Here is a 26,656-nt window from a genome sequence, read left to right on the forward strand (position 1 = left end):
AGGAAAGCACCTCAAAAAAGAATTAGCTGAAATTTGGTGGGCATGTTAAGTCTATGCAATAGTTTCACATCAAAACCCCAGTGGCTACAGTTTCTTCCAGGATGAATTCAGTAACAGACCTTTCAAAGAACCTGACAGATTAGGCTGCTTGCCACAAAAAATGGAAAGGCATTTGTGCACCCTAGAAATGAACCCATATTTTGGGTCAAGGCTTCTGATCTAAGAGGAAATGCAAGAGTTTGCATCACTCAATAATGAAATCCATGAAGTTAAGTATCATGCATACATACACACATACACTTAGTTTGAAAGCTGTATCACAGCTGTGAAGCCAAGCTTTCAAACCTAATGGAACTGTCAGAACACAGGCTGGCTAAAAAAAAAATCAGAATTGTGAGTTTACTTTGTGATACTGTCTATATTTGTATGAAAAAATAATTGTTTCCTGAGTTCTTTTTTTTTTTTTTTTTGTTTCCACAACTCTGCAGTTTACAGTTTCAGCTTTATACAATGCAAATGACAGATCATGTTTACAGTACCAGCATCCCTTATTTTCCCTCATCCTAGTTCAGTAAGCATGTCCATTTCTTTTAATTATTGAACCTTACAGTAACATTATTCTGAGAAGATATTTTTACATTTCCTTACAGGCATTTCTGTGGTAAACCTCTTTAGAGCATCTAGATGCTTCTCTTTCAAATTCTAAATAAAAAAATAAAGGATAGCATTATAAATGGGTAGGCAGAATGAGGAAAAACTTTGTTAAACTTTCCTTTGCCAGTTTGAAACAGGCAGTACTTTATTCTTCAGAGCACTTAGCATTATACAACACTTCAAAACACCAGCCCTGCTGACTTCATTTGCAGCTGTGAGGGCTTGGAACCTCTGCAACCCAACTTCAAAGTCTTCCTTTGGACATCCAGAAAATGAGGCCCACTTGTGAAAACTGATTTAACCAACTTTCCATGGAATGCCTGGGCAAGAGGCAGGATGGGATCCAACCTGAGCAGCAACAACAGTTTCCTTCAGCAAGGTTAACTTGTTTTTTCCTCTCCACGTTCTCCTGCCTCATTTAAAAACATGTAGTTGCTGCAACAAATACTGCAGAAGTTCTATAACCAACAGCATCCTTCACTCTCAGAGTTGAATTAATTTCCAGTATCGATCTGATTTTTGCTGTAAAAGCTGGATTCCTCCTCAAGGGAAAGCACACAGTCAGTTTAAATAGTGCAATACACTAATTGTGTATGTATGAAACTGAAACTGAAACTGAAACTGAAAATTAAAATTAAAATTAAAATTAAAATTAAAATTAAAATTTAAATTAAAATTAAAATTAAAATTAATAAATGGAGGGATGAGGCTAGAGAAAGAGCTTCCATTTGGGATTAATCTTAGCTTTTCAATGCCTGACTGCAAATTTTTTATACTGCTCATTTATTATGTATGTGTGAAAATGGATATTTGCAAACATTGGAATTTAGGGTGGGTTTTCTACTCATCACATCATAACACAGATCTTTGCCCTTTAGCAAATGATGCATCATGTGTTTACTAAATTGTCAGACAGACACATATCCATCTGAAGACAAGCACTAAAGATGGAAAAGACTGATGCTTAGAAAATTAGTTCAACCAAGTAGTGAGAGTTAAAGAGATTTTTTCATTTTGCACTTTCTTCTTTTCTCTAAGTGTTCTTCGTGGTGGAGATACTTATTTTTTCTTTCTTTTTCTCCAAACCTGTTCTTCTATTTCTGCTTCTTCTCTCTTCCTAGTTTTCATCCCAGTTTCCAGTGCTTAGACTTCCCTTATTAATCCAAATTTACTGTTCCAAACAGCCTTATTTTACAGTCTAGGTCTTCACATATCCTGCCCTTTCTCTGATACCTTTCAATCCCACATATTTCCAGCACCTGCTGATTTCCCTTCAAGTTCTTGGTTGCTTGTCAGTCTCTTTAAATATTCCTCTTCCAGACCTTTGCATCAGAATCTACCTCCCATCTTTTTACTGAGCCTGTGTGCCCCAGAACATTCCTTCTGCCTCAGCCTGAGATTTTCCATGTTGAACTTGCTAAGAACTAATCCAAATTTTAGAGGGAACAAAATTCCATAGAAGAAATCTCCCTACTGTCAAAGAAATTTTAGGCTACATTTTTCTGATTTTAAAATAAATATTTTATAATAATGAATAAATAAAATTAATGTATTATGTTTTACTTTCTGTTCTAATCCTTTAAATTTTTTCCAGTGTCTGTATTTTATTCATATTGATTTGAAAATTTTAGGATGAGTCAGTAGGATTCTATCATTCCCAGCAAAGGTATTTGCCAAGTTTACCTTGTTCTGTCAGTGCAGACACTGTTCCATCTGCATTTGATGTGGAAAAGCAAATCTTGATTTCCAATGTATTATATCTTTAGGGGAATTTCAAAGGTTAAATGAAGTACTGACACCTGTGAGTGCACAACCAGCTATAGCCATTCTTAGATTTTCTTAACAAAACCCATGGTGTCTTCCCTAAGGACTCCAATGCAAACATGAATATTTGCTATGGTAGTAGCAAAATACCAGCAGAGCCCCTTGAAACCACAGTTCAATGAGACCATCACTTTCTCTAATATACTCACCTTCTAAGAAGCTCTTATTAATTGAGAGATAAATCAAGAACACAAAGTGGAGTAAAAACGATTCCTTAGAGGCCTCATGGTCACAAAACTAGACCAGCTTGAGAAGAATAAGTATTTGTTTGTACCCAAGGAAGGACTTTATGTTCAAAATCTTGTCAATTTCCTGCAAATACCCAAGGTTTAGTCATTTCTTCACTTTACAGTCCTGCCTTTCCAAGGTTGATGTCTGCCTTAGACATCTTTTAAGTGTTCTAGCAACCCAAAAGAAGAGAAATCACAATGCAGATAAATGCTTGAGGGGTAGCTGTAGTTCAGAACTGCAATAAGGCCCCTGCAGAGTGGGTGCCATTTTTATTTATAACAAGCAGGAAGGTTGCAAAAGAGTTTAAAACTTACCAATGATGGATATTGGCTTCCTGGCAAACCATATCCTCCCCAGGAAACCAATATATTTACTCCTACAGCCTGCAGACCACAACTGGATGAGGTACTCAGCACCAAAAAACACCACCAGAACTATTTCCTGGCAGAGTGAAAAGGGGAAGAGATCAGAGCTCAGTTTTTTCATTATAAGCACATCTAATTTATTCATAGGACTAATGAGCTTGTTGAGATAGATGATGCAATAAAAAGGATTTTGCCTCATCTCTTGACTCTTTGTATACATATGCCAGACAGTAAATAAAAGGGAGAGATTATCAGTTCCTGAATGTGATTTGCATGAATAAACAGATGGTTTAAGCTCTATTCCATCAGCATATCATAGGGAAAAACACAACATTATTCTTCTTCTGTTTTGACATTTCCTTGCCCTACGGGCCTTTCCCCACCTGGGTTGCCCAGGCTGTCCTCTGGACACACTCGCGTGTTCTGATGTCCTTCTTCTATTGAGACACCAAAACTGCCCCCAGGACTCGAGGTGGGGCTGAACCAGTGCAGAGCAGGGTGGGGCAGTCCCCTCCCTCCATCCCTGTGCACCCCAGGACACAGGTGACCCCTCTGGCTGCCAGGGCACACTGGTGACTGACACTGAACTTTCATCAAAACCACCAGACCCCTCTGTGCAGGGCTGCTCTCCAACCTCCTGTCCCACAGCTTGTATTTAAAACCAGGACAGGCTCATCTCAGGGGGAAAGTAAAGCTCTTGCTCTTGTTCATTTTCATACAGTTGGTGATTGCCTACCTCTCTGGCCTATCGAGATCTCTCTGGTTTTTGGTTGTTTTTTTTTTTTTTTTTTCTTTTAATTTCTGATTTTAAAGATTCCCACAAGTGGGAGCTCTACAGACTCCCAAGACCACTGAAAAATAAATGGAGTGAGGTCCCACAATGACATCTGCCAGGTCTTTCAGTATTCTGGGATGAATCCCACCAAACCCCATGATTTATGCACATCCAGCTCTAGCAGACAGCCTCAAACAAACTCAGGATGGACTGAGAGTCTATCATCCCCCGACAGTCACAGTTTTCCAACAGAACTCCAGATTTCCCAGGGCCCATCATTGTTGAAGGCAGAAGTGAAGAGGACATTAAATGTCTCTGCTTTGTCTACATGGCTGTTTTTGAGGTGACCGAGCCCATGAAGCCATGGCCCAATGCTATTTCTTTTGCAATTAACATATTCATAAAAGTCCATTTTGTTGTCCTTCCCAGTGCTGGCCTGCTTGAACTCCAATTGAGCTTTGCCTGCACTAATTTTCTCCCTACCTTGGGGACAGAATTTCCACCTGTGTCACCCAGCTCCCCCACATTTTCCCCTTTCCTCCCTAAGTTCTAGAAGACCCCTGCTCAATCAAGCTGCTCTTCTGGCCAGCTTTGCTTGACTTCCAAGCCTTTGGAACTGCCTGCCCCTGTGCTCTTAGGAGATGGCCCTGAGAAGGTGACCAGTCTTCAGAGTCCCCAATACCTCCAAAAGCAGATTCCCAAGAGACTTTACCAAGCAGCCTCTACTGCTTTCCACACATCCAGGATCCAGATTTTGCTGACAGTTTCTCTTCTATCATCAGCTTTTGAAACTTGGCTCCTTCAGAGTCACCGCAACCAAGTCACAACCACCAGCCATCACTTTTCCTACAAGTCCCACATAAACAACAAATCTAGGAGGATACCTTTCCTACTCCACCACCTGTGCTAGGAAGTTATCTTCAACATGCTCAGAAATCTCCTGGACCTGTTTGAGTCCTCTGTATGATATTCCCAGTTGATGTCTGGGTAGATAAAATCACCCATACGTCTTGGTGACAGAGGTGAGCTGCATAAACAGCACGTAAATAAATGAATTGTCAATATTTTAATACTGCTCCCCTCTTCAGCACTGCATTGTGAAGCACTCATGCATTACCAAGTGTCATGGTTTGACACTGGCACAATGCCAGTGCCTCCATGAAAATGTAATCTCTCAAATGAATGCTGTGAAATGCAATCGAGAACAGAGCAAAGCAGGCCCAAGCTTAATAACAGAAAAAAACTTTATTAAGCTACTACTATAAAAGAAAGAAAGGAAAGAAAAAGAAACACACAAAGATCAAAATTAAAACCTTGCAAAGCATTCCTCCTCCCACCACCCAACTCCAACAAACAACAATGAGACATGATCTGGACCCCAGTCAGGTTTCCACCCTCCAGACAATCGATACTCAGTCCATCGAGGGAACAGAGTCTCTCCTGTGCCACAGACCCCCCAAGAAACACAGCTCCACATCCTGTGCTTCCATGTCACACATGGCACCACCCGGAGAAAAGTTTGCCATGGTGACCCTTCTCCTTTCCATGCACAGTGCTCTCACCACCAATGCATGGATGGACAGACTGCTTTTAGGATTTTTCCTTTCAAGGATGCCCTGCCAAGAGGGGGAGAAAAACAACAGTTCAGTTTTTCATTGTTTGGGACCACAGTCCCCCCCGCCATTTTCCCCCTGGGGCCAAGGGTCCAAGAACAGAGATCTTCTTCTTTTCTCTTTCCTTTGAGGACAGGGGGCACCACAACAAACCCCCTAACTTTCCTCTGTTTGCTCCACTTCTGTTTTTTCCCAGCTGAAGCAGGTCTCTTGGCTCACTGGCATCCTCCTAAAATACAGTCTCTCTTGGAGGAGAAGATCGATTCAGTCGGTGGCTATCAAGGAAAAAAGTCCAGCCAAAAGCCACTCCTTGTCTCCCTCCCATCTAGAATTTTTCCTTCTAACATCCCGGGGTCCAAGCTCTCTCTTCCTCTCTTTCAAACCGAGGAGGGGAAAAATTTCACAAAGCTTTCATTTCTCAAGGAAGGGTTAAAAGTTCTGACTCCCTGGCTGGCTTTCTCTGGATCCCACAGGCAGCTGGGCACCTTGCGCCCCCCCCCCCCCCCCCCCCCCCCTTGCTCTTCTCCTTCCTCACAGTGAAATTGCTGACAAGCCACCGCTGCCAAGAGACTCTGGAGGTGTGTGTGGGGGGGGGGGGGGGGGGGGGGGGGAAACGGAGACATCCCAGATTTCTCCACCCTTCCGTCTGCAGGGTGTTCCAGTCCCTCCACCCTTGGGCCCACCTCAGTCAGGCCATGGGGCTTCCCCTCCCCCATCCAGCCAGGCCGAGCTGCACTGCACGCTGACCGGAACCAAAGAGAGCCAGTTCTCCTGGGAATTCTGCTTTTAACCCCTCTGTGTTCTCAGAGGCGTGTCCACCTTCAATTGGTCAATATCCAAATTGACCTTTTCCTCCCAGAAAAATTATTTTTCTGTGTCAAACCACGACACCAAGGATAGGTGTACTTTGAAATACTTCTAAAGAAAGAAGAGTAGTGAACATCACAACCTGGGCAGATTCACTGAGATCTTTTATCCCCCCTTCCTTGTTTACCTATGTTGCAGACTGGTAGCACAACCCAAACATGCCTTCTAGGCTTTGTTCCAACCCAAACTGTACCCAGTAATTCAGAGTCACCAAACACCTACTGCATGAGTTATAGCTTTGGAAAATATTTGCATTTTAACTTGAACGTGTTCTCAATCTGCACCTGGGTGATTCTAAAGCACCCAAAAAGCAAAACACACTTAAATCACAATTTTCACTAAATGACAATACCAACTTGATTTTAAAACTGACATTCTGAATGGCTCAAGAGAGATCAAAATATTTCAAAACTGAAAAAAAATTGTAAGAAAAAACTCTACACAGATATGCAGAAAATCATGTCAATTTTGATTTTTAATAAAGTTAGTTTAACATTTCTGTGTTTACTTCTGCCTTCTTGTTTTGCCTGGAATGAGAATCAAGAAAATAAGCAAAGTTTTCCTCTGTTTTGCATGGCACTTTCAGCCTGAATATACCAAGGGTATATTAGTACAAAACTTAAGAAAGCTTACAGCCATTTTCAAGGCAGAAGCACAAGAAAATATGCAGCAAATTAACTCCCCAACTTTCATTTTTTAGTATATGTATTATCAAGAGCATCTACAAGTAATTCTAAGTTTGCATTCTGTCTATAGTCTGAATAGAAATATTTATGCAAGTATAATAGTCAAATCAAATCATAAGAACACTCTGCAAAGGAAAAGAATTCTTGCGTTTCTAGAATCTTGCAAATTACTCTCTCACTTATTAAATTGTCTAAATTCTTAGAAGGTTCCTGGTACCATCACTTTAGCATTTTCTTTTTCTTCTTAGGAATCTGTAAGTTCCACTAAAGGAAGCAGAGCAGTGTTTATTGCAGTGGAAGAATAATTTTAACGGACCTGCATATTATAATTGCTTTTGGTGAAAAGCTGTGTAGAAAGGAGACAAGCATAGAAGTGCCAAGGAAGCAAAAACTTCTTAGATTTTCCATTATTATCTTCTGAGGGCACTTTTAAAAGCTAATTTAAAACTACATCTGGCCTGAGGGTATTTTATTTTCAGAACCCATCTTGGTCATGTCCAGAAAACCCTGATGAAGTTAACAAGATTGCACAGTCCATGGAAAGGAAAAATAAATTGTTGACAGAAAGGAGGAAAAGGAGGAACTTAAATCTTAAATAAATTTGACATTAATTACTAATCACAATTCATTTTGTCCACATTACCAAAAACATATCCATTTACAAATTTGTTGGCAGCCTCAGACAGGCCAAAGACCAAAAAAGCATGGAAACTGGACAAATATCACAGCTCTGCAGGTGGCCCCTCAAAAAAACAAGGAAGTTGATGGTATTTCCATTCTTGTTGTGTGCACTCCTAATGCAAGATAGGAGACATCCATTTCCAGAGCTGCCAAGGCTAATCAAGCTTCACCTCACTAAATTTACCTTCCAAAAAATGCCCTAACCTCCCTCCTCTTCCTCTTCTACACATAAACACTTTTCAGAGCCTTAAATGTATTGCCTCACATTCACCTTCTGGTAAAAGGGAAAAATAACAACCCAGCAATTCTCTTTAAAGTCAGAAAAAAGTATTAATTCTCACTAAAATGGTAACAAATGATTGTGAGAACTTGTGGATAAAATATGAACCAGAACAAAATCAGCAAAAACAAATTAAATTTAGATCCAGCTGTGTGACAGTTTAAGATGATTCTCCAGCCTTCTGCAATTTTCCAGAACCCTTGCTTTCAAAATGGGATTACACTCACAAGTAGCCCACAAACCCTTTCGATTTTGGCTCCCAGCAGTGGTTTTTCCCCTTCTCCTGGAAGTGGCCAAGGAAGAAATGCATGATTAAGGATTCTGAGCAGATTTAATAAACTTTGAAAGCAGTTTGGCATCAACAGAAAGCCAGGGATGAACTCTTCTAATGAAGCTGAAACCAAAAATAATGAGTGGGAACAAACGACTACTTCATAAAAATAAGATCCATATCAGACTTGATTCTTCACACTCACGTGTCACAGTCTCTTCCTGTTTTGATTGTGGCAACTCAAGTTGCCACAGGAATACCAACAGATGAATTTAATTACAGATTTTAAACTGGGCCTGTGCTATATAAGACTTCTGCTGAAGTCCATTCCATTACTCCATTACTCCATTAAAGCAGCATTCCAGTACTCTGTGCTTCTCCCTCTTCTTCCCTGTAAGGACTATAATAGTCCTTGCCCTTAAATTAATTTCATCTTTGAATTTTTTTTACTTGTCTGAAGTCTAGTCATGACATAAATCTTCCCTCCCCCTACCAAATTGAGAATAAAATAATACATAGTAATGTTTATGCTATTTTAGTACAATTTCATTTTACTAATTTAATAAAAACTATGCAAAAATAAGCTCAAAGGGAAATATGTATACAAATAACTTCCACTCATATATAATTAAATCAATCAAATAAAAAAACCTTTGTGGAAAAGCCTTCAACTTTTTATCCAAGGATGTCATTGATGACCAAATAATAAAATGCCCGCATTAACACAGAAACCCAACATTTTTACACAGGCATGTGTGTGTGTAAATTAAATATATAGTCTGGAATTTATAATTTATCCCAGTTTGGTTATGGATAAGTGCACTGGGGAAGCAGGAGAGGGAAGTTCGCTGGAGTGATTAAAGCACACACATGAAAAAGAAGGGTATTTTCTCAGCTGCAGATGTGTTTTAGGTGGAGAGCACACACAAGGCTCTCTTCACTTTTTTTATTGGAATATTTAGGTGCTGGGGTAAAAGAAGGAAGTGGGATGGCTAAATGAATAGTGTGTGCTCACGGAGATTCAATCAAGGAATGGCAGCTCCAGACAATGAAGCCTCAGAAAGAGGCATAAAGGTTTAATAGTCCAAATGTTTGCACATGTATACTTATATCCCAAATTTGATTTGATAACCTGTCTTTAAAGTTTTCCAGTTCTTACAGTTGAAAATGTCCATTAAGTGACCTGTTCAGTTTAATAACTACTCAAATGCCATGAAAATCTACTGATACTGAGAATGTTTCTTTTCTAACATCATGCTGGCTTTTGCAAAGATGATAGACATCCTATGTGAAAATAGAATACCCAATATTCTAAAATACCAAAAAAAAAATACAGAAGAAAAAATGCCAAATGCTGCTAAGTGTCCTATAGTAGCATTAGCTTACTTGTACTTCTTTTAGGTGAAACCAATGCACTCAAATGCTGTGGTTTGTAAACAAGTGGATTTAACATTTCATAAAAGATACACTTCCATGCACACCTGACAAATATGCTGAATTTGCTGACTTCCTATCAGGAGTATGCTTGTCTTTCATTTTATTGCTATTTGCTGCTTCCTGCATGGAATGAAGCTGTATAGTCATGAAGGAAGCACACGGTGTTCCCCCTGTGACAGCCACATTCAAGTGAGCTGGGTGAGTCACAGAGGAAGAGTTATTTTTTAATTCTATTTAAGCATGTAACAATTTTTCTCCAAGGAAAATCAACTAATTTTGATGAGAACTTTTTTTTCAATTGCTTCATTCTGAAAGACACGACTAAGGTAAATATAATCAAATAGAGAATGAATAAGATTCAGTAAGTTAATTAGAATTCAATAACTTATAATTTCTCTATAGATCCACAGAAGCCTTACAGCTCCCCCCAGCACATCCCTGAAGGGACTACCTCTGGTAGGTGGTGAAGGGTTTATCTTTGCTCTTGGACTGGAATCAAACCAATGTGACTATGCACTTCAGAATTTTAAATAATTACTTCCATGTTTTTTAACCTTTTGATTTGGTAGGGTATCAATGTTTTGAGGAGAGGAATGGAAAAAATCCTGCATGTGTCTCTCCACCTTCCTCTCACTCCCAAGAAATGTTTCTCAAGTCTCTTGGCCACATTCTAAAACCCCTTTGCACAGAGAACTTCACTGAGCCCCAGTGAGTTAAATGTGACTAAGGGAATTATGGGTTGCCTCTCTGTTAATTAGCCTCAGCCTTACTTACTGCAGAAGGATTTCTATTTCAGACATTTGAAAAGCACACAGCAGTCATTGAGTGTATACTGTGGTGCATTAGGCACAAGGTAATATAACCCATAGGAATAACTGAATTACAATCCACATTGAGAAGCTTGAGAGTTGCATTTGATTCCAGAAAAACAATGGCAACTCAGCAAGATCGCTCAGCAGACAACCTGAGCTTTTAGATTTGTAGACTAAGTTTTTTTTCCTAATATATTTTATGTATGAAACAATATTCCATCTCTATTTTAATAATGCTTTGTATTGTAATAATATAATATTCCCAGTCTATTTTTTCATCTTCCCACAGACCAACAAGAAGCTCAGAAAGAAACAGGGATTCTCCTCCTTGCTTTTTCTCTCAGAAGTTTACAGGAGTAAAAGAATACAGGAAATGCTTATGAGCCATCAGTTTCTTTTCATTTATGTGCATTCTGCAGTTGCAAGGTCTAGCTCTTCCACAGTACACAGGAATTAATGTATTTTCTCCTGAGGCAGTTTGGTTGTCAGTGCCTTTATGGGACTGAACACCTCATGAACACCTGCTGTCACCCAGGCAATATACACTGGGCAAATATCACAAAATGCCATTAATTACTATGGGATACCCTGTAAGAAGTCCATTATCACTGTAAGAAACAGTGTGGTGAGGTCAGCAGGAAGAGCTCCTGTGAATTTCATGTATTGCACTATCCAATGATCACTTTATCAAACAGGCCTGGGGAAGGCCCTAAGTGTTCATGCTATATATATAGCAAAGACCAGATTTAGAATTATAAACTGGCACAGAGGCAGGAAATAGATAGAAATTCCACCTTTTTTACTTTCTAACATTGACTGCTTTGACGGGGTGGAGAACACAACATCGAACCTATTAGAATACATTCACCATAAATCCCAGAGACCACTTTCTGCAGGTTTCTCCTCTGCTACAGGTTGGAGCTGACCCAACAGCTACACAGCTTAGACAGGAGACAGGGCAAAACCAGAGGCAAAGAAAAAGCAACAGGAGAGCTCCTCCATTGCAGACAGGAAGTCCTCACTGGCCTCCTTACTTGGAAAATGGTGTTATTCCAAAGAGAAAAGCCACCCTGATGTCCAGTTCAGAACCAGAGAAGTTAAATAGTGACATGCCTTGGCTGGCTTAAGTAAGCCACTATCATTTGGCACTGCACTCCAAAGTCGGAGTACTTTGGACAGCCTTGCCTATATTTAGAGCAGGAGGATGGTGTGTTCATGGCACATGATGCAGAAAAAATCATATAAACCCAAAACTGAGCAGTGATTTTGGGACAGCCACGTAACAACAAGGACCCATCTTCAGCCAAAAGCTCTTCCACAAGATCCTCCTCCTAAATACAGCCATAAGGTGAGTCTCTGGCCTGAAAAACTTGACCACCAGCTGGTGTGAGAACTTCTGATTTCAAATCTCAGCCTTTTCTCCAATAGAATTTGCAAGCACGCGAGTGCTAATCCATGCTAAATGTAGTCACTACATGAGAATTTCCAGCAGCCAAGAGGGCAGTAAAGACTGACAATTGAGGCAATAAGTGAGGACTCTGAAAAGAGAGTCTTTGAGGGAATTGTGTACCCTCTGGTGCTGCAGTGCTGTAAACTATGGTGTTCATGTGTTTGGGAGAGATGCTAGTGCTTTTTCCAGCAAAGGAAGGAAATTCTTCTGTATATTGGGTCTTATATTTCCTTTTTCAGAGGAAAGCAGATGCATAAAGTCTGTCTCCAAAAGGGAGGTACCACAGGGCCTGAACTCATCAGTTGAATCAATATGATTTATAGCAAAACCAGTCTATTTTCTCCAAGTTAGGAATACACTTGGTATTCTTAAATTTAAAAAATAATTGACGTAAAAACATCATGTGTATTATGAAAATAGTATTTTGTTCTTGTTTTTAGACTGACACAATTAGTGAAATTGTCCCACAAACTAAGAAGCTCTCTTCTTGCAAGATCTTTTGCAATAAAAAGAAAAATCAGTCTTTTAGAAACTACCATGGTGACCTCTTCTGGTAGAAAAATATATGACCTCTAACCATGAAAACAGATTAATCCTCAAAGGAGGTACACCTGGCCCATTTTATAGTTCATTTTTTTCATTCAATATCCTGAAAGATCTAGATGCCATTTACAAATCAAAACTGATACACAAACTATTAGATCATTAAGGAAACATTACAGCCTCTTGCTGTAGAGGCAAAAGCCTAATCAAGAGGCTTTGGCATTTTTTAGAAACACTTTTTCAACAGAATAACAATATATTAACCATATTATAAAATTATAACTGTATTAATAGATAATTAGAACTTGAGACAAAATGGGAGGATAAAATGTTACCTAAACCTGGGGCAACTGGGAATGAAACTCAGCTGTAGCTCAGGATCCTCTTGAGTGTTGCAAATACTTTATTCACCACTCTGCCTTGTTCCACTGCGCTTGTTTCCCTATATGCTGTACAAGAACTTTTTAATGCATCAGATCCTAAGTACTTCTGGATAGACCAGAGAGAAATCTTCCTCTGGTACAGATATAGGACCAAGCAAGGCTGGGGAACCTACAGATTCATTTTCATACCATACTATTGTTCAGGCACAATCTGAACAAAAACCAATGGTACATGCATTTAAGCTTTGTACGTTGTTAAACGGCATGCATAGTGTCATTGTGATCCATTTTTAACAGTATTGGAAACTCCAGGCTTCTCTCTGCAAGTATAAAAGATTCAGAAAGAACTGTGCTCTTCATTACCCATTCTGTTTGTGTTTACCAATATAATCCATTGTGCCAATGCCACTGTCACTCCCCTCAAATGCTGGTTACTAAACACTCAGAAGAGGGAAAGAAACCTAGTCAGGAATTAACAAATCTCATACAATGTGTATACATGAAAAAATTAAATTGGAGTATGTCAGACAGAGCTGGGAAGTACTCTTGCAAGAGTGACAAAGAATACACAAAATATTTGGTAGCATGAGAACAAAAACATCCTTCAAACAACAACATTTCAAGTTGAAGACAAGCAATTTCACCAGTCCTGGTATTGTGGAAGTAAACTGATTTTACAGATGGATATTCACATGTTGTTGTCTGGTTTTAAGTACAAAGATCAGACATTTCCTTTAAACCCAAGCAAGAGCATCAAATAAAACAATTATGGCAGAGGGGAGGCCCAGCATCAGCCTGTACCTGAACCTGTGGCTGTGCAATGTTTTCAGTCATCTCAAAGGCAACAGACTGGCCTTCACACTGAAACACAGGGCTAAAAATCATGTTTCTTTCCTCCAGAATTCACTTGAATTGCCAGGGACATGAGAACATAGGCTTAGGGAATGGGAGGAGAGTAAATGTTTGGAGCTTTTTCTACTCTTTGTTCCAGCAAAGTCCCCTTTTTCTAGTCTATCTACAAACACTCTGATAGTCCCTCCTTGGTATATTCACAGTGTTCATCTGAATTGGTTTCACACCTGACAAGAAATTCTCTTAGAAAATCCAGATGTCTTAAGAACGTTAACATAATGACATCTTTGAAACACCAGGCTCTGGTGTCTTAGGACACATCTAGAGCTGCATCTGTCACCAATGTCTCATCTCTACTCCAGTGACTCCAAAATTGTACTAGGGACACCATCTCGCCCTCTCTATGAAAATACAAAAACATTTCCATGTCTTCAAGTACCAAGTACTATCCCTCTTGTCAGGCCTTAGCAACTTGCAACAGGACATTTTTGACATGGATCCTTCCCAAGTGTTAATCTACCTGAATATAATGAAAAGCAGTTTTCTCATAGGTGGAGAAATACCACAAGCATCACATGCCAGTATTTATTTGCTGCTGAGGGCTATACAAAGAATTACAGGGTCCTTCACTCAGGAGAGAAACAAACCAATTTCACTTTGAACTCGATCCAGTAGATGCTTTGGCCCAGTTTTGATTCTCATCACACTGGCAGTGTCCTCTGTCCCCAGTTTCAAGAGAGCAGGCAGAATGAACTTGGAGAGATGAAACTCTGGTTTTATGAAAGTCAGCTTGGTAGGAAGTAGATCAGAGTTAACAATTCTCCCAGGGGTAAAGAGAACAGCAATCTCCACACTTCTCTGGGGTGAACACTTTCTTGGCTCAAATGGGAGAGCCAGTTGGAAATTCCTTCAGGTAAAGGTGGGAATATGTGCTCCAAGCAGGAGTCCAACCATATAACTCCTGGCAACAAGCAGTCTTCCAACTCTATGAAAAAGAACTGATTTAATTAGCTCTAAAAACAATCTTCTGTAATTAAAGTGGATTTCAGACCAAACCAAGTTTTAAGACAAATATGTTCTAGGCAAGTGATTCTACAGTAGCCAGCAGAACAGCAACACTCTGTACTGGCCATTTCTAGGAAGGAAACTAAGGAAACAGCAGGAGGAAAAACTCCAGAGAGGTATCCTCCAGGGTAAAGCTGTGACACAAGGATGCCAAGAAATTGTTCCACTGACTGTGCATGATTCATTTCTTAGATGATAACACCACCTAAAACAGTGTTATGTGGGCACTCTGAGAGCCACACATCTGCCTCCATCTCGTCACTCTTTGTTCAAAAATGTGTGCACACAGACATTCCATCTGCACAGAAACCATCAGCTGAGCCAGGATCACTGCTCCCAGCAGTGCCTGTGCTGACCTGCAATCACCACATCTCAGGGAGCAGGAGAGGACCACACATGATTGGCAGAACACTGCACTTTGCTTCACACTGAATTGTGGCTTAAAGGCCAAGCAACATTTGCTACAAGATTAACTTTAATCAAGAGCTCAGAATAACTCCAGGATCCAATGATGGCTCAGTCAACTGCATGCAAAAGCTGCACATGCTAATGTAGCCTAAGGCATAGGAAAACAAAGAACTGATTTTTATTTTCAAACCAGATGGAAAACCCATTTCTATCACATTAAAATTCACCATTTAGCAAAAAGAAACTACAATAAGAATACTGAGACCATCACAAACTGAGATCAGAGGACTTTAGTGGCTAAAATACAGATATTGCAAGGAACCGTTTGAAAGTTATTTACTCCATTTTTATCAAGGATGTTTAATCTCAATTTTTCACTCCCTAAAGGTGAATAGAGGCAGGGGGGAACAGAGGAGGGACATTGCCTAGTATCCTCATGCAAGTTATTTGTACTTTTGATTCCCATCAAGCAAGCACCAACTTCAAATCCAAATCAGTGGTGACAGAAGTGTGATAGAAGCTCTTCCTTCCTGTTCTGTAGAGTAGGAAACCAGTTATCTCCCTTGCTCACTGAAAGCAATTAAGGTTTAGTCAAACTGATCAGACCTTCCCCAAAAAAGTTCACTTACCATCCAGAAAAGGGTTCCAATGGCAAACTCAGAATAGTTATCTATAGTAGACAATACACTGAATATTAAACAAATCAGCACCAGGAGAAATCTGAAAAAGGAAAATAGTGTTTCGTGACTCACCAAGTTGAAATATAAATCTAGATCTAGTTTTTTCTCTCTCTCATTCACATAAGTTTTTTATCACAAATACTTTGTGTTTAATCAGTCAATTCTTTCTACTGAAATAGGTATCATCATTTGCATTCTGTGGTGGTGTGACTTTAATTTGATTTTTGTTCAATATCTGTTTCCCCCCCCCCCCCCATCACTAATCTCTTCCTCTCCCCAGTTGTCAGTATTCCCTAGCTCTCCCCTAACCCCCTCATCTCCAAATTGTCAATCCTCCCTTTCCCTGCCCCTTTCCCAGGAACCTTCCCTGTCATTCATCCTAGCCCCCTCCTCTGCTTCCAGAGCATTCCCTGTCTGTTTGGTGAGACTCGAAACCCTATTGCTTATTTTGTGTTATTTCACTTCCCTGCTTCCCCTGATAGGTTTGTGATGGGTTAATTCTGCCCTAAACTCCTCCCCTGCTGCCTCATTGGTTGCTGTTCCTACACCCATCTCCCTGAATTCTTGTATAAAACCTCTGCTCCCGCTCCCGAGGGGGTCTTGGGGCTCACTGAATAAAACCATCCTGTTCACCCCCAAGTCCCGTGTCGCCGCCGTCTGTTCCCGCACCACCGACTGGGACTGCAGAGCTTCGCAGGGGCAGCGGCCGCCCGTTCTCTTCCCTCGCCGCCCAGCACGGCACCACTCGGGGTATCGCGGCGAGGGGAGCGTGTGCCGCGCTACTACAGCATTCATTCAGCTTTCAGAAACAGGGAATAAAAATGACAGGAAGGCCGAACACAGTAAATCAATGGGTAAAGCTCACATTATGAAGTATATTTCTCAGGGAAAGTTGTCATAGTGAATGTTTCATGTTTCACTGATTACTGCACAACTTTAAAAAGACACAAACTACACTCAGTGGGTTTTGGTAGCTTTTATGTGAAAATTACAGGTGGAAAAGCTTATCAGGAAGGGGGAAAACTCTTGTACAACCTAGAGACCAATGACAAGATGAATTTTTTTGGAGTTTATCCATGGTCTTTCCCCAGAGGACACCTTTATCAGTGTTCCAGAAGAAGAGATGAAATGCACCTTACCAAGTCCACAGCTGACATAAGCCCAGGAGTTTGGTCACTAAGCTTGAGGGCAGAGCCCCTGGTTAGTGGTGCCTGCACAGGCTACAGAACAGACATACAGGAATCTCCTAAAACTTGACAGGAACAAACCTCAAGTCCTACACAAAGTGTAGGGAAGAAGACTAAAACATGTCCCCCTGACCTCCCTCTCCCAGGCTCAATTCGAGTCCCTAATTCCCAGCTCCTGTGCCTCCGTCTCTCACACACGCCCAAGAAGCAAAGAAGGGTAGAGAATGCAGGGTTGTGGTCAGACTACAACACTGTGTCTGCCCCTCCTCCTTCTCTTCCTTGTCCTCATCCTCCTCCTCACACTGCTCCCGTGCTCCATTGTGGGCCCTTCCATGAGCTGCAGTCCTTCAGGATAAACCTTCCCCAGGGGCTGCACGGAATTTCTGCTCTGGGACCTGCAGCACCCTGTCTCCCTTCTCCTGCTTCTCTCACCTTACTGCTCAGAGTTGTTTCTCACTCTTGCTTTTCCCTCTCTTCTCCCAGCCCATGCTGTGCTCTTGGCCTTTACCCAGAAGCTTTTCCACCTAAGGCTCGGGGCTCAGCAGTCATGTATACACACAGATATAAAGAAGCACATGATGCAGAATCCCAGAATTATTTAGCTTGGAAAAGGCCTCAAAAATCATTGAGTCAAAACATCAACCTGAAAATCCCAGATCTGCCACAAAACCCCAAGTGCCCCATCAACAAATTTTTCAAATACTTCCAAGGATGGTGATTCCAACACTTCCCTAGGCAGCCTGTTCCACGTATTTACTCACAGATGCACTTCATATGTATATATCTATATATCTAGAGAGACAAAGTTCTCACAACACAGAGACAAGATAGAAAATCTACTGCAAAGAACTACTTGGATATGGAAACCCCCAAAACGTGTTTGCCTTGTTACCTTGGAGGGTAGGCTGAGCCAATATTCTTTATGCAGCACATTCAAATCATGACTAGAACTAAGGAAAATGGGACAATGTTGATATCAGCTTTCCTTTTTCTCGTCTTAGAGTGCCTCAGAGGTTTAGACTTCCTTAGGAATCCCAGGAACACTGAACAGGTGATAATGAACACTGGAAACTATTTTTGGTATGTTTGGTCTGATCATTCACACACTGCAAGGAAATTGCAGCCGACCTCTTGAAGCCTAAAACTGGATTTGAAGTAATAAAAACAAAAGGTCCTGCTTCCTTTCATCTGGCTCTGGAAGGAAGACACTCTTTAACCATAAGCGGAGATTTGAAAAGATTAGGGCCATCATTATTAAACAGATTTCTTCAGTAGAGGTTAGAGCTCTACATGTACAATTGTCTCTGAATCAAGTTTGCATTTCTTCAATATTTACCTGTCCTGATCCACAATATAAGAGAAAAGGAATCCAGATAATACATCTTAGTCAAGGGTAACAGCACCTTTAGCTCAGGACAGATCTTAGTCACGTTCTTATGGTTTATGAGTTCTACAACCCCTCATTCAGTCCTGCTACTCCTTTTACTTCAACATGCATGAGTTGCCAGACATATTCTTCACCAGTTTCACTCTCATCCCCAAATATTTATCTCTGAAAACAGTGCTGTGTTATAAGGGACACAGAGATCTGTCCAAGCCATAATAAAACCAATTTATTGCTTCAATGAGCTGCTGCACTGCCCAAAAGATAAACCAGTAGAGGAGACAGAACCCAGCATTCCTGGAGAGTGATTCTCCAAAAAGGAAATCAGAGCAAAGCCTCGAGGACAGATACTGAAACACAAGTCAGCCTTTGGGAAATGGAAAAGAACAAGTTAATAAGGGGTTCAAAGCATAAGGGTATTGCCAGTGTCCAACACTAGAAGAGTCTAGGTTTGAAAAACTGCAGAACTTTAGCCTTTTCTTAACACAGCACCACTGCCTTCCATGTAAAAGTAAGGTAAGTAGGGTCATAGACCCTCTTTTTCTTATACATTTAATATGAGATCAATACTGAGTACCCCATTCCATTGGATCATGTGCTCCACCAGGGAGTTTCTTTGTCCAGACACCTTTACTTCCAATCAGCAATCCTAGTGATGGGTACATGGAGAAAAAGGTGAATATACGTATCCATAAATCAGGACTGTGTTAAAGGCCAACAGAACTCTTCTGCAGCTGAGACTATCCTTCAGTCAGTGGTCAAGGGAACATTTTAACTTGGCTTGTCCCTGAAACCAGCACATCAAACACCTCCAGCAGAGATGTACAAAGAGACAGTCACTTCCTCTGAGTACAGACTCTTAATTTCTTCCAGATCCCTGTCAATTCAATTATATCCTTTCAAAATACCTTTAATTAGTAGTAGTGTACTGCATTCACTAGTAATACATAAAAATCCATGCAGAATTCACATTCTAAGGATGTAAAAGGAAGGACAATTGGTGCCTCTTTTTCACTAAGGAACCCCAAACTACCAACACAGCCTGCAGGTCTCGTAACTTTGAGCTTATTGTTGCTTCCCTACTGGTTTTATGTATTGAGATTCTCTTCTTTTTTTTTTTTTTTTTTTTTTTTTCATTTCCAAATCACACACTAAAACCATTCAAAGGACCCTTTAAATTCACTTAATTTATGATATATGGCACTATATCCTCTGGCCAGTGAGTGTCACTCCTTCCCAATGAATAGCAAAGGCAGCTCACATGAGCTGAGTACAAATTCAGCTGCAGTGAGGACTAAGTCAAAGACAAACACAGATTAATGATTCAGTGAGGGCATCAAGAACAGCAACAACCATAAAAGAACAAAAACAAAATAAGCCATACAAAACCCCCAATCAACCAACCAAAAAAAAAAAAAAAAAAAAAAGCCAAACATTAAAAAAACACCCCAAAACAAAAAGAAAACCCTGCTGTGGGCAGGCTGTCATCTCCATGGGGACACAGTAACCTGCTAAAGTAAGAGGAAATAGACATAATTACTACTCTGGAACCAACACAGAAGCAGATCTGCCTATTCTTTACTGGAATTGCTGAGAAACTGCATTTGAGACAGATGAGGGACAGTCTGATATTCTCAACCAGAGTTAGATAGGCTTTAGAAGGTAAAAATAACAAGAGTGTGCCAAGGTAGATACAAAACCAAATACAAGGCTAAAATGGTTTTCATCCAGGCAGTGATCTCACAGTACATGAACACCCAACCCAGGTTCATGTTCATGGATGGACACAGCCTCAGTGTGAAGAAGCTGGGACATCTTTCCCTTTGGATTTGTATGTCTGGAGGGGGAGGCAGGACAGGGCTGGAGCCAAAAGCCCTGAGGTGCCATTCAGGACCCCTAGTTTACACAGCAGCCCCACAGCCAAGGTGTAGCCGCGCCTGGGCATATCTCTGTGTGCATTTGCAGCAGTTTATGCTCAGTGCTCACCACAGGCTGTTGGAAAGAAGCCACGGGTGGAGTCTGGGGAGTAAGTGTTATCTGAGGTATGACAAAAAGGGCTGCAGACAAGTAATGGAAACAAAGGTTAAGTCCTCCCTGCACCCCAAGTAAATGCACTCCCAAATAAGCCAACACTCCTTTTGCACCTTTTCTCTAGCACAGTGGAGCAGCATCTTCTTCCCCCTCTGATATGTCTGAGCCAGCAGTCAGTGCATGCTGCCTTCACCGCTTCCTTTAAGTTACTGTCAGTGTCACTGGGCCACACAGCACAATACAGGTTAGCATTGATGAGTCCACACTTAAAAAGTGAAATTAACTGCCAGCTGATCTGCAGAATCCAACAAACTACACCTCTCTGCCTCTCAGGCAATCAGAAAAGCTCCTTGTGGACTGTTCCTAACAGCCTCTGGAATGTTAAACATAGCACTAACCAATCTAAACACACAGGAGGAAAAAAGCTTGGGTGAGTGCCAAATTCCCTGTAAAGAGCTGGATGCACGGTGCCGCAGGCAAACCCTCAGCAAGGCTCCTCTCAGAATACCTCTGGGCTTGTCTCAGGGTCTCTGCAGGTGTTGGTTTGAGGGACAAGCTCTCCCTCAAAGGCAATGGCAAAGCCTACCAGTGTTAACTTGTCGGCAAGGGCCAAACATATCCTGGCTCTCCCTAAATATTTCTGATGGGATTTTTGGGATACCTATAGGTAAGGCAAGTGGATGGGTGCATGTTTCATATTGCTGACTTGGGGTGAAGCTATTTGAAACATGTCATACGACTATTTCCCTTTCCCCACCAGCTCCAGTCTGGCTTCCTCATTTTGCCCCTGCTATTGATACTCTCTACTGCAAAGGACAATTCTCTGTGCTATAAGGGTGAGAAAGCACAGCATGATTATTTGCTTGCAGGGAGTTATTTGCATCCACAGAGAACAGTTTCATACGCTGGCAGCTGTTCAGTTCCTAAAGGCAGGAAGTTAATAAGGCAGACATATAAATAAATACCAACTAGTAGAGCTGGTCTGCTCTTTCCTATCCTAAAGGAACTGAGGTTCTCCTTTCTAGTACTTTGTTCTCTTTCATTCTTTCTGTGATTCTTGAGGATGTTGAGCCACAATCTGAGCTGTTACTTCTGCAAATATTTTTTTCCCTTTTCTGCCATAGTGCTACTAAAAATAATGAAGTATTTCCTCTCTGAACACCAGGCTTTCTTTTTCAACTTCTTTTTCTTTCTGAAGATGTAAATTTATTCCTGATCATGTATTTGCAGACTCTTCCTCATTTTCTCTTTGAGCAGAAAAAAAATACTTTACACATCAGAGGAACAAGGAGTATATGAGAACTTCCCCTTTGGTTTCAGATTCTTATGTAACACTGTTCACACTTACAGAAGATGTACTGTCCTGCTTTCCCAAGAGACATCTTGTTAATGTTGAAGAAATTGTTGTATTTCTCGAATTCTCCTCAGTTCCTTAAGCCTCATGTATACACAAAAATACAACTGCTTTCTTATCAATCCTTTCCGACCATCATTCTTTAAATCTGTCCCATCTGTTAATCAGATTAAAGAGGCAGTCCTCTTAAAGGCTCTTAAAGTCCTCTTAAAGGCTGCAAATTAGTGCTTCTTTATGTCCTGGTCCTGCTAAAAATTGCTTCCTTTTGGAGAGTAGCTGGTGCGACTAGAAACATGTTTCTGTTGCTATTGTAGCCAGTGACATATTCTGTTTAATAGATTTATTGACCGTGAGCACACTTCAGTGAAGCCTACAAACACTGGGAACTAGGAGGTTAACTTAACACTGAGAGTAAAATTAGGTCAAGCACTTTCTCCCAGGTGAATCTTTCAAAGGTCATGCTGTAACAAACTTATTTTCCATGGAAGGCAAGCTTAATGAAAGTTCTTAAAGGAGGAGTAGTCATAATTCCTCCTTTTAAGTTTTGCAGCAAGTCATTCCATTTCTAGCAAAAACTGCACGTGGGGTTTTGTGATTATCTTCTGCTGCAGATAAGTATTTGAAGTGCTGATACCCAAGATGTTCCTGGGAATGTTATCTCTTGAACAACAAAAAAGGGATTGGTGAGGAGGGGACAAACTTGTAAATTCACAGACAGATATACTCCTTGGCAACCAAGTACAAAACAGTAGCTTTGTGGCCTTCTGGGCTTTACCAAATTTTGTTGATTCTGCACATTTTTGTTTAGAGAAAAAACCACTTTTAGAAAAATATGAGCTCTATGATGAAAGCAAATCAACAAAAATTGTTACGGAAAAGCTATTGAAACCCCTGCTCTGTAGAACTGAGAGTCCTGGACCGTGTATTGCCAATGATTTTAACACAACCAGATGTGTCCTGTTCCTTCATCAAAACTGAGCTACTGTGCCTCTCTTCACTCTGTGGAAGCCCTCCAGGTAGGTAACTACAAATGGCTTCTACATGTTCCAGTTGAAAGTATATGGAAACCCTGCCTTTTAGATTCCTTAGATAATCCTTTATTCTATCTGCTATTTTCTCCAGAAGCTTTGAGCAGCCTGCTTTAGTGGAAGGTGTCCCTGCCCATGGCAGGGGGTGGAGTTCAATGATCTGTGAGGCCCCTTCCAACCCAAACCATCCCATGAATCTGAGAAAAAAAGCCAAAATGTTCCAGCCTACTATCAGAGTAGGGAGAAGAAATGCAGTTGCTTCAGCTGGACTTAAATTAAAAGAAAAATGGACTGAATTTAGGCAAATATGCCCAAGTAAATCTATGTGCAACTACATCCATTGGAGTTTTAGCTTGTTTCTGGATAACAGACTACAGAGCTGTCTAAAGGACACCAAAAGCTCTAAGTCAGCGTGTTGTTAGGGACAATAAATGAGTTTAGCAAACAAACAGTTCTTTGAGAAGCTCCAGTGGCATGGGCTGCTTTCTATTTTAACTGGTCATTTTGTGGCAGGAAAACTAAGGAGAGCATTTTTTCTTTTTTTCATACTCTAAAAGTGCATGTTCTCATTTCTGAATGAATGAAACGCTTTCTTCTAAATTGGACTCTACTGTCTAATGTTGAATAGCCATGTGCTTCTGAAAAACATTCCTGCCGGTCTGAATAAAACCTCACTCCTGGTCCTTACATGTTTTTGTTATCCGAAGGAGTTTCTAGGCCATGAAGAGGAGGTTGTCCCCACACCTTTGTAGGCAAGTTTTGATGTCCCTCAGTTTTCTCATAAATCTATTGCCAGGCTCCTGAAGTTTGATGTGTCTTTGAAAGGTCTTGTGCTTATCCATATGTGATCATACGCAAATTAGAGTTGGTTGGAAATTTTGGTAAAGGGACAATTTTTCTGGTGAAAATACCAGTCTGATAAAATTAGAAATAGTCTGGGAGTGTGTTAGTTTCAGTAGAAGTGGAGAAGGAGACCAGACACATTTTAATGGAAAGCTGCCTAGGTTTGGACTCTACTAACAGGGATACTGCCAGCATGCCTAGCAGAGAATTTGGCCATATCTGATTTTCTTTTTTCTACCCCAGAATAAAATATTTTCAGATCTTTGAAGCCCTCACTCAAACCAAAATCACACCTATTGCATGGATATACTGAGAATATCTGTTTTCACCTGTCTCTTCTGAGTTGCACCCAGAAATTCCCAATAGCCCCATTGCACGTAACATGAAGTTGCCTTCCTGGATCCTATCAGAAATAATAAGTCAATATTTCTACAACACCAAGGTAAGTTAAAATTTCACTTACAAATAGTGTAATTACCTGCATATACAGAATTCATCACAAACAGGGCTGGATCAACAGCTGAAAACAATGCTGTTCAAACCGCAGCATGAGCCACACATCCTACAAAAAAATCTCCCATAGGATACCAACTTTATGGATCTACTGACCCAAGCTGTGGGATGTTATTTATAAAACATCCACAGCTCCTGTCAGTAATGAGCACTTCACATTTCCAAACATTTGACAGCCTAACTTAATTGCTGTTCTTTGAAGAGCACAAAGATTTGGATTTTGCTTTTTTCTACAAGTTTATCTGGCAGATTTAAGAACTGACAAATTGCATTCATGCATCCCTTACAATCACCAAGAGCACCAATCTTACAGAAACCTTTTATTTAATTCCCTGCCTTTCCTGGGATTTAAGCTCCTTGATTCCACAGAGTGCCAGTATCTTCCACTGACATCTGTATTTTTGTGTTTCTCTTGTTTTTATCTTTGCATGTCTTGCAGTCTTCCATTATGATTCTACAGCTAAGACTTTCTAGAAGAGATCAATTCTTCAAACAGTGACAAAAACAGTCCATCATCATGACTTCAATGTTGATAATTCTGATACTTTTATCACCCACCTTGACTGTAACACAAAAGTCAGTAGGTTTTGGCATGTGATTTAGGACACACTTCCAAGGGAACAGGAAATTCCAACCACCATTCAAAGTGCAACGCCAGCTTCCTCATAGTACTCACATTAAATAATGTTTCTTGGCTTCAGAAGAAGAAAAGGGAAAGAAGAAATGCATAAAATGATACTATGAAAATACATCTGCTGAGTTAATGCCAGCTCGATCATCACTTTTCTTCTTGAATTTGGTACCATGTCCTCAAGTTCATGAGCAATTGTAACATTAACACCAAGGAATATCTTTTTATTTTGCTGGTTTCTGTAAGAACAGAGGGGTTTTTCCCACAAAAGAATAACCAAATTCCATCAACAGCACCATAGCAATGTCAGGCTACAGTATTTGTTTTCACTACAGAAAACATTAGCCCATGGGGCAGATGTTAATGTATATTAATTGCTCAGATTATTACAAAATTGAGCTTCTAGAATAAGATGGATTGAATTTCTTACAGAAATAATGGAAAAAGTCATCAACAATTCAAAAAATGAAAATAGAACTTACTCATGCTGTGGCTTTATGCCCTGTGGTTAGATGATGGTGCCTAACACAAAGTACTCCCAGATCCAAGTTCTTCCTTAGGAGCTTTCCTAACATCTCTCTCCTGAAAAGACTCCCTGGCATCAAACAAGCTAAAGGACCTCAAAGTGCAGTGTTCTTATCTTGGGGATATTAATTTCTCTCTCCTCTAGACAAATGTCTGTTTTAACCAAATGAGAAGAAGCACAGTATCTCTGATCATGTCTGATCCCTTGTCCATGTTAGCTGGAACTCACCAGCTGGCTCAAAGGTTTTTGGTAAGGCCCTTTCAGACAGACATGCTCAGACAGTGTGGCTGCAGAAAGCTCATTTCCTTAAGAAGAGAGATTAAAAATTATTAACTACCCCCATATATTTTTAGAACAACCAAATCCTGGAATTTTACAGAGCCTTAATGACAATTTTCTTTAATATCAGTGCACCTTCATTACCAACTTCAGTCATTCCACCATCTCATCCAGCTGAACATGCAACTCTAAGCAGTAAGAGGAACATCCCACGTTAATGAATAAGGAGTTCTTGAATTTCTTCCCTTCAGTACTGCTCCTGTTTTGGTACCTGAAGCTTGTCATCAGAGACATCTGTTTAATACCTCTCAGTAGTTAGCACACAGATGAAAAGTAGCCAATGTAGTTCTAAACTGAAAACTTTGTTAGTGACATTTTTAGATAAAATTCCAAATAAGTAACTCTTATACTGGCAAGAAACACCCTAAACACAATAAGTAATGAGTAATAATATTAATAATAGGCCTTACTCTTATGAAAATACACCATGTCCAGAATCAAGCTGTGACATCAAGGTCAAAGCCAGAATCTCAAATGCAGGCATGTGCTTATAATTACTCTGAACTTTAGTTGTTGCTTGTGTTGGTCATATTACAATCACATCATTGGAAAATGCAGAATATTTGCTTGCATTCTAGAGATAATTGTGGAAAGGACCAAAATGGGAACTTGACAGTCCCTTTGAGATAAACAGTTATAAATAATGGGTTATATGCTCCATTTCCAGATAAAAACAGGAGCTGGAGAACACTGTGCTAACTTACTTCAGTTCACTAAAGAGCTACTACATTCAAATAATCAAAATATACGCAGGCAAGTGCCTCATTAAATGGAACCACTAGACCCTTGCATTTTTTGCCTTTTAAAGTTCCTTACAACAGAAACAGTTGTACACCAAATAAAAATTGAATATCAGCCAGAATGGTAGCTCTGACTTCTGCAATTTCGTTAAAAGAACACAACTAGCATCTCTTACATGGAGTTGGAGGAAGCAAAAAAACCT

General features: G+C 40.3%; 1 pseudogene; it reads right to left on the reverse strand.

The window, feature by feature from the left end:
- The window catches only part of LOC110472978 (potassium voltage-gated channel subfamily KQT member 1-like), a 433,209-nt pseudogene that overhangs the window by 401,000 nt on the left and 5,553 nt on the right, over window positions 1–26,656 (reverse strand).

The sequence above is a fragment of the Lonchura striata genome, chromosome 5 (assembly GCF_046129695.1).
Source record: "Lonchura striata isolate bLonStr1 chromosome 5, bLonStr1.mat, whole genome shotgun sequence".
NCBI classification, from domain to species: Eukaryota; Metazoa; Chordata; class Aves; order Passeriformes; family Estrildidae; genus Lonchura; species Lonchura striata.